Genomic DNA, 8,716 nt, shown 5'->3' with positions numbered 1-8,716 from the left:
TAAGCAATAAGAATAGTTTCGAATAAGAATTCGAACGTGTTTGAATGTAATTTTAAAATATAGTTTATTATCATTGAGTAATCGTTATTTAGGAGGCGTGATCCTATAGGTGATTTTGTTAATTTTTGATATTCGAAGTACGGGCTTCATTAATATTTTGATAAAAGCTGCACAAAATATTCTTGCTTTTATTAGGAGTGTAAATATAGTATCATTACATAATAATGTCAAAGCCCAATATTATTAAACTAGCAATATTATTTTAGTTTTTAAAAAAAAACTAATAATGCCGTGTCATTTTAGGAACTCGGGAAAATCGAGTACATATCTTCCAGCTTCTTAATAAATTACCAATTAATTTCGGTAAATTATCAATAGATAGGTAAATTCAACACAATGGTAAATTATGACTTTTTAAACCTTTTACAAATTGTATAAGAGAATTGTTTAATGAAAATTGAGCTTACAAATTTTCTAATATTTTTTTTTTCATTCATTTTTGAAAAATTTTATTTTCATCATTAATATAAAAGTCTTATTGAATTAATTAATTAAGGCTAATTACAAAACCAAAAATTATAAATTTTTTTTTTAGACTCATAAATAGTAAAAAGAGCATACAAAATCAAAAACAAAAAGGGATTAACAAGCTGTAATGAGTGAATTACTTTTCCACTTAATTAAAATAATTTTTTGGCCTTTTTGTATAGGGATTTTTTTTTGTTTTATCTTATTCATCCGAATTAATTTTTTTTTACCCTAATTTAATAAAATAAAATTAAAAACATTTTATTTTTATGAAATTTTTTTTTTTTCAAAATATTAATTGAGAGGAAAAACGCGTATTATGTAAATTCACGGTTAAATTTTCTCCCTCTCTAATTTAATTTCTCCCTCTCTTTTCAACTTGTAATTTTAATAAATTGAAGTCATGAATTTGCTCTGATTTTAATAGTGTGTACGTATGTTCATTGAATAGGTGGACATTGAATAATATTAAAGTTGGATAACTTAAAATAAATATTAAATATTTTGAATATTTCCGAGGGAAAAACATGAAGTTAAATGAGTAAAAAGAATTAAAAAGAAAAATATTCCAGTCTAATTTCATTTTATTAAAAGTTTTTCATATGAATAGTTGCCAATTACCTTCTTGTCCTATTAAAATTTTATTATTTTCAACATAGTTATCCAATTGTCATTTCAAAAATTCATATTGTGTTTGTGATCGGAAGTTTTTTGATTAAATATCCAAAGCTTTTATTAACAATCTTCAATTATTGTGAATATGTGATGTTATTTATTAAGATTTTCATTAAACATTTCAAATTCAAAATTTTTCAGAATTATGCCTAAAAAATTTAATATTAAGTTGGTAATATTGCGGGCTTCAAATAATTGAGAATATTCAAATAAAATATTTGAAACATGAAAGGGGATTGAAGTTTTAAATTTATTTTAGAGCTTCCAAATAAATTTTAAATTTAAAAATTCTGCGAGATCTTCTTAGTGAACTGAACTCAAAAAAAAAATTCTTTTAAATATTTTAAATTTTTTTATTGGTCACAAGAGATATTGTTTCCTTTTATAAATTCTATTGAAGAACGGAAGGATTTTATATAATTTTTTTCTTTTCGGATTGTGAAAGATTTTTCTGACATTTGTTTGAAAAAATTTGGAATTTCCTTGAAAAACACTATGAAATTTTAATATTTCATTTAAAACCTTTTTCTTCCTTTTTTTTTAATTTTTTGTTAATAATTTCCTCTCACTTTTGTATTTTTTTTTAGCTTTTTAATCATTAAAGGTAGCCAAGGAATTCAAAGGGAATTTTTTATATTTGATTTATTTTCCAAACAGCAAAAAAATGCCAAAAAAAAGAGCACAGCATTTTGTTATTTTTCACTTTCGGAAAAATTCTTTAAGCCATTTAAAAAAATTTTTTTTTTTGCTTTATTGTTCCGCACTATGAGAAATTCTATTCAAATCGATTCCCTAAAGGACCTACCCTGATGTAGGTAAGCGTGCCCCTTTGCTTTTTTTTTAAAAGGATTTTCCCATGGGATTTTTTTTCTTCTTCTACTTCTGTATATGTGTACATTTTTTAAAGGATAAACAATAAAAAATAAATTATTTGTAAAAACAAGAAATTTTTCATTTTATTTTCATTCACTAATTTTTGTTTTTTTTTTTTGTGTTTTTATATGAATTGATAAGAAAAATTTATCAAATAAAAAAATGTAGGGTAGGTGGGGGAAAATAACAATGAAATGAAAAAAAAAGAGAAATTAAATGGAATTTTCTAAGAAATTTACTTGATTTTCTTTATTGATATTCATTTTTATTTGTTGTTGGGTTGTTTTTTTTTAAAGAAAAGTAAATGTTTCTAAATTTTACACAAAAGTTATTTTCTTCATAATAACAAAAAAAAATTTCCACAATGAGCTTAATTTCCCGGTCGTTCTTGAGAAATTTTTAGCTAAGGTACAAAATATTGGAATTTATTCATTGAAAATCGGAGCTTGGGCCATGAGAGATTTATTGTATAGAAATGAATTTGAAAAATAACACGATTTTCATCTAAGAAAATAATTTAAATGTGATCGAGACTTCATTTTACAAGAATAAAATGTCTTTGCACCCTTGTAACTTTGAGTTGCAAACCCCATCAAACAAATTGTTGCAAAATGCTTTTTAAGTGTGCTTATTCTCCCTCATTATTACTCCATCGAACTTGTAAAATAATTTTCTTCTTACCATAAAATATGGTCTAAAGTAGTGGCGAAATACCATTTTGAAAATTATCAATTTAAAATTCTCCCCAAATATATGCAAAAATTTGCTGTATAAAAGAAGGGAGTATTATTCGAAGGGAGTGTTAACATAATTTAGAATTAAAACTATTTTAGTAACGCAAGATCTAGTTTTCAATATTTTAAATAATCAATTCTACTACTATTATTTACTACGAATTTACTAATTAATCAATATACTTTCTCTATATATTTGCCTTGTGTTACAAATTTCACAAAAATTAAATGTGAAGCTACGAAAAATAAAATAAAAAATTGTATGTAACTGTTATGCTTCCCTTCCCATCTTTGATTGACCGAGAAAATAATAACGCTCTTTATTCTTTTTTTATAATTTCTATTCAAAACGTTTTATATTTTATAGATTGAAACACATGCATGGAAAAGCCGATGATAAGGAAGGACTTATTTTTATTCTATATGAAAAATAAAAACTATGTATGCATGTAAGTGTAATATAGGCTTGGAATTTTATAGAAATTGAATCCTTTCTGAATCTACTATATTGGTTTATGTATGAGAAGAAAATATAGAGAGTGGATTGTATCAATAAATTGATTGATTGACTGTTTGTTCAAGGATAATACCATATTATTTGAGATTTATTTTTGTGTTTGAAATCTTAGAACCACTTTTATTTTATAGAAATTTAAATGAAATATAATAATGTGAATGAATATGGATGAATGTATTGAATGTATGAGAGTGTATGATTTAAATTTTAAAAATTAGTAACCACAAAGAATGTGACTAAAAATTACACGGATATGTGAAGAAATCGATACCTAAAAATTTTTAAATAAATATTTTGACAGTTCCCGCAATTCATATTGCTGTAAATAAGGTTTTGTGAATAAAATATTGATTGATAATGTGTTTTGTAAAATTGTTAATTAAAAATAAAATGAGCTTCTCGTAATAAAATCTTTAAATATGCTATGCATGTTATTATTACTGGTCGTATTGCATACACTAAGAGAGGTTATGTGCTGGCACCAAATTGCGGTGGAAATGGAATAAACCTCATCATCGTGGAGAAGCGTAAATGTTCCACGACAAATTATTTTAAGAAATATATCAGCCTGTCTGTGCAAATCTATATCTCAAATTCGGCTGAACAGAATTTCATACGTAAATTTATACATCTGTTTACTACTAGGATGTGACGATTTGACAAACTTTTGCAATATTGAAGGTCTTATAAACTAAATCTTTGCTTCGATTTTACATTTTGGCTCGATTTTACAATTTTGCGGTTATATAAGGAGTCGGAAACAGAACTTTTATTGAAGAACTAATTGAACTATTTGAATTCTAGTTATTAACGAAGTTAACAGGAAAACTTTGCAGGAAAAGCGGATCTTACATATTACATTTTTCTAGGTAAAAAGTTTAAAGTAAATTTTCATTATCTTTAGGCAATAGACTCTTTAAAAATATTATTTTAAAGATCTTTCGTTTAAATTGATAAGATTTCGGGCTAATTCTTTGCTCTACTCTTTAAAGAGCTCATAATTTTTAATAAAGGGAGGAATTTATTATTTTATAAAATTTTACGCTGGGCGTATTGCCCAATCAAGTATAAGAGTCTTATTTATGGCACATAATTGGCATTTGCAGCAATTTTCCATTAATTGATCTATAAGTTTGTGTACTTTAATTTTTTTTATATTTAAATATTTTTATAAACACTACGGTATCAAATTTTTTGCTAAAATTGCTTTACTATTAAAAAAAAAGCAATTTATCAATGAAAAGGAAAACCAATTTATTTGCAAAATACAAGAAACCATTATACAAAGAAATTGTAATAAGAGTATAGATGAATTTTTTTTCCAATTTTATTCAAAAATTTTTCGTGTAATTGAAAAATTTCTAATATAAAAAATCAATGTAATTGAAGTAATTTTCCAATTTTGCTCTTAATAAACGCAAAAAGAACAAAAACTGAAATTTATAAGGTTTTTTAAAAAAAAAGCCATCATTCAATATTTTATTTCAACTTCCAATCAAAATGTTTTAAGATTTTCCCATAATGGTACATTAAATGTAATTGAAGCTCTTTATTTTCATAACAGTTTCTTTTATTAGAGTGGCAGTTAATAAAAATTATATTGGAAACAGTTCTAGTCTTGTTAGCAAATTTTTGTTCTACTCAAATCAAACAACGATTCTTTGCTTGAACTCATAAATCAATGGGCAATGGAAAAAGAATTGTATTACTGTGAAGCTTCTCTACTGGGTATGCTTCACAGTAACTAGTTAGGTGTGTAGTGTACGCCTACATTGTTGGAAACGTTTTTTATTAAATGAACAATATCCAAAATAAAAATTTAGAAATTCAAAAAATTATGCGAGCCAATGTAATAGAAATAAATTAAATTTCCATATATTTTCCATCCATGTTTTTAGAATAGTCAAGGGCCTTTAAAACAAGCTTGCAAACTCAATTTTATTTCAATAAATTTGTTTAAAATTAAATCATAAGGCTTTTAGTTTTCTATACCAACAAATTATCATACATACATTAAGTATAAGATAAAAGAAAATATAGGGATATGGGAACAATATAGAAAATTATTTTGAATTTATTGAAAAAATCTATATGTATATTGGACAATTTGCATTCATAAAATTTAAAATAACATTTTCTGAATGCTTTTTTATTCACCCACAATATTAAAAATATTATTTTATTCTCGTAGATTATTCAGAGTATGGCGTAATGTTCTAATATTCTAATATTGTGAATTAATACTGATATTTGCTACTTTATAGATTTATTCAAATATATACTCGTAATAATGATGTTGTACAATATACAGATCATATTCATAAAATGTAAAATAATAAAAACCAATTGGATTGAAATCTATTATTTGTTAAAATGTTCAGTTCAATTTTGTAGTTGTTCTTGAATGAGATAAATTTTGCATTTTTGAAAAAATTAAAATGAGGTTTTGTGAAGGTACGTGAATGAAATTTCTGAAATTGAAATTTTATAATAAACCTAATTTGGAGGACATTGGAAAAATTAGGCTCCGTTGAATAATGTTGGTATTAATTGAAGTTGAATAAGATTGGTATTAATATTAAAGTTATAAAAATTTCTACTCTGCAGAGTTTAGAGATTTCTGAAAACTTGCAAAAAGAAGAAACTCTGTTTATTGCACATTCCAAGGTTAATTTGGTAAAATTTTTGCTACCGTCAAACTTACTCAGCCCCACGGAATAAGTCTGGCCCTGCCTAGTGCTGGACACTCGCAGAGATAGTGACAAATTTTCTCATTCTTGCCAATTTCCCGGCAGCTGCGGCATATTGTGTTGAAGGGCAATCCCCGCCTGACTACATGGTCCTTCATCGCTAGGAACCCATTCAATTTGCTATGGTCGTATTTTGACTACATCTTTCTTGCCGTCTCGAATGTGAACAGGCCTTTCCACCTGCTGTCGGTTTAATGTTATTCTAAATTTAAGCATTAATACATTCAAATTTGGGAGAAGTTAAATAACATGCGATCGATTTATATGGATTAAACAAAAAGTTTTCAATACGTGCAGTATGTGATTGCAAATTACTCCAATTACAATATTTTCAATTTTATTTTTATATTTTTAAATTTATAATTTAAAAGTCAGATGACTTAAATGAAAATATATTTTTTTTTTATTTTCTTTAATATTCAATTTAAAATTACTTTTGAATTGGAAAAAGATTTTTTATATAATTTTATATGTAGATCTACTTGACTTCTTTCTAATATTGAAAATTTTTCTTAAATTTTAACTAAATTCAATTTTTAATCGAAAAATAACATTCATGGAAAAATTTAATTTAAAAAATTTTAAATATAAAATTCAAATAGTGTAATTGATAGAATTTTGTATTAGAAAATTCTTAACTTCTGAGATGCATGCGAATTTGATATTGTGCTTCTAATTCAGTCTTGTGTATGGAATTTATTTTATTGTTTTTATTCCCTATGTATGTGGGGTTGTATATAACGTACTTGAAAGTCATGGTATAACCTTTTGGTACAATAAAATATAATTTTTACCATGAAATTTTCTTTTTGTATATTTTAATTTGATGTCTGATCTCAAAATTGCATATAAGATTTTGACTTTGACATTAAGAAATAAAGAAGATTTGAAATATTTTTTTTTGTAGACGAAGTAATAAGTGTAGATGTTGTGATTAAAGGAAACTGATGTCTCCAATTTTAAAAAAATTAAAGTGAAGCAAGGGTATTTTATTTAAAATCGAAGTGTATAACAAAGTCAACCACAAATGCATTTTGACATTGTGTTCTTATTTTCTGCCACTTTATAATTTGCCTGATTATACTAACGACTGAATTGGTAGAAAATATTTTCTAAAAACAAATTTTGCTTCATCGTGATAATACGGGTAAGATTAATAAGAAAAATATTTAAAAAACGAAACCCATTTCACACCTACGTTAAAATCTTTTTAGCATTCATCCTTGTCATTTAACTAAATATAATAAAAGGAAGTTGCAGGACGATTTGCCTGAATTTTCGAGAAATGAATTGGTAAACAGGTTAATTACCAAGAAGAAAAATTTTAGAGTATAATATCCTTAGATTATTTTTCATAAGATTCCTTGTTGTAACTTTTATTAATTTGATTGCATCACCTTTGCCTTAAATATAAACTGCAGCCAAGTCAATTGAAACAAATTTTTATAAAGTCCCCATATAATATTTGAGGATACTGTATTCATACGACAATTGCAATAACGGTAGACAAATCCACACAATCTAACTCATATGATAAGTACTAAATTTTTAAATGTCCAAATAAAAAAAATGAGAACATGTTTTCAATATTTTCTTTTATGATGTAAGAATGCTGGAGAAAAAAATTATTGTTATATTTTTTGGAAATGTCTTGGGAAATATTTTTGATTCCCATTTTTCATTTCTGAAATGTTGTAAAAATATGGTGCTCCTGCGTTTTGTCTTTTTTTCCTTGTTATTTTGGAAATGAAAAAATTTTGTATTACGTTCATTTTGTAAATAAAGAATTGAAAATATTCTGAAAAGGATAATAAAAATGCAGATATTAAAATTTGTCACCAAATTTTTTGTTACTTTTGCATTATTTTGATAGCAAAAATACTGGAATTATTGGTACTGTACGTGCACGTATAGCCTCAAGGAACGTAATACTTTAGATACACAAAGATATTTTGTTATCTTACTAAAATTTAGCATCTTTTTACTACGTGTATCAAAAAAAAAATTGTTGTGATTTTACTGAAATTTCATTTTCGAAAAAAGTAAATGTTGTTCTTTTGTTTCAGAGTCAGCAAGTCGATGAAATAATCTCTGTACGATTGCTGACATGATTTTAAAATTTTTATTATTATTGAATTTTAACATATTTTTTGTTTGAAATTACATTAAGTTGAGAATGAGGGCTCATTTCAATTTTAATTCTAAAATGACTTATGTAGTACGTAAACAAGCTGCAAAGAGATGTTCTTGGATCTCACGGCAAATAAGTTTCCTTCACATTTACGTAAATAAACGATATTTTTTTAAAAAAAGAGAACTACTTAAGAGAGGAAACAGTTACAACATTCTGCATGTTTGCCTTCTTTGCTTCATTATAGTACAAATACTGCCAAAGTGAATAGATAATCGCAAATATAGACGACATACTACAACTGAATGCAAAACTTAGATTTAAAAACTGCTAAATTTGTTCGAGGAAGCTAAAATCAAAGATTTAGATGAGAAATCAATGTCAATCCTCAAATTTTAAAAAGTATTCAATATTAAATTTTAATTTCTATAACATTTTCATTATTTTCTTAAAGAAGCTACAAAACTTTCTTTAATTTTTTACGAATGTTCTTTAAAAAAGGGCAAAT

Source organism: Condylostylus longicornis, unplaced genomic scaffold (assembly GCF_029603195.1).
Source record: "Condylostylus longicornis isolate FDR11 unplaced genomic scaffold, ASM2960319v2 ptg000055l, whole genome shotgun sequence".
Taxonomy (NCBI): Eukaryota; Metazoa; Arthropoda; class Insecta; order Diptera; family Dolichopodidae; genus Condylostylus; species Condylostylus longicornis.
This window is presented reverse-complemented; position numbering follows the sequence as displayed.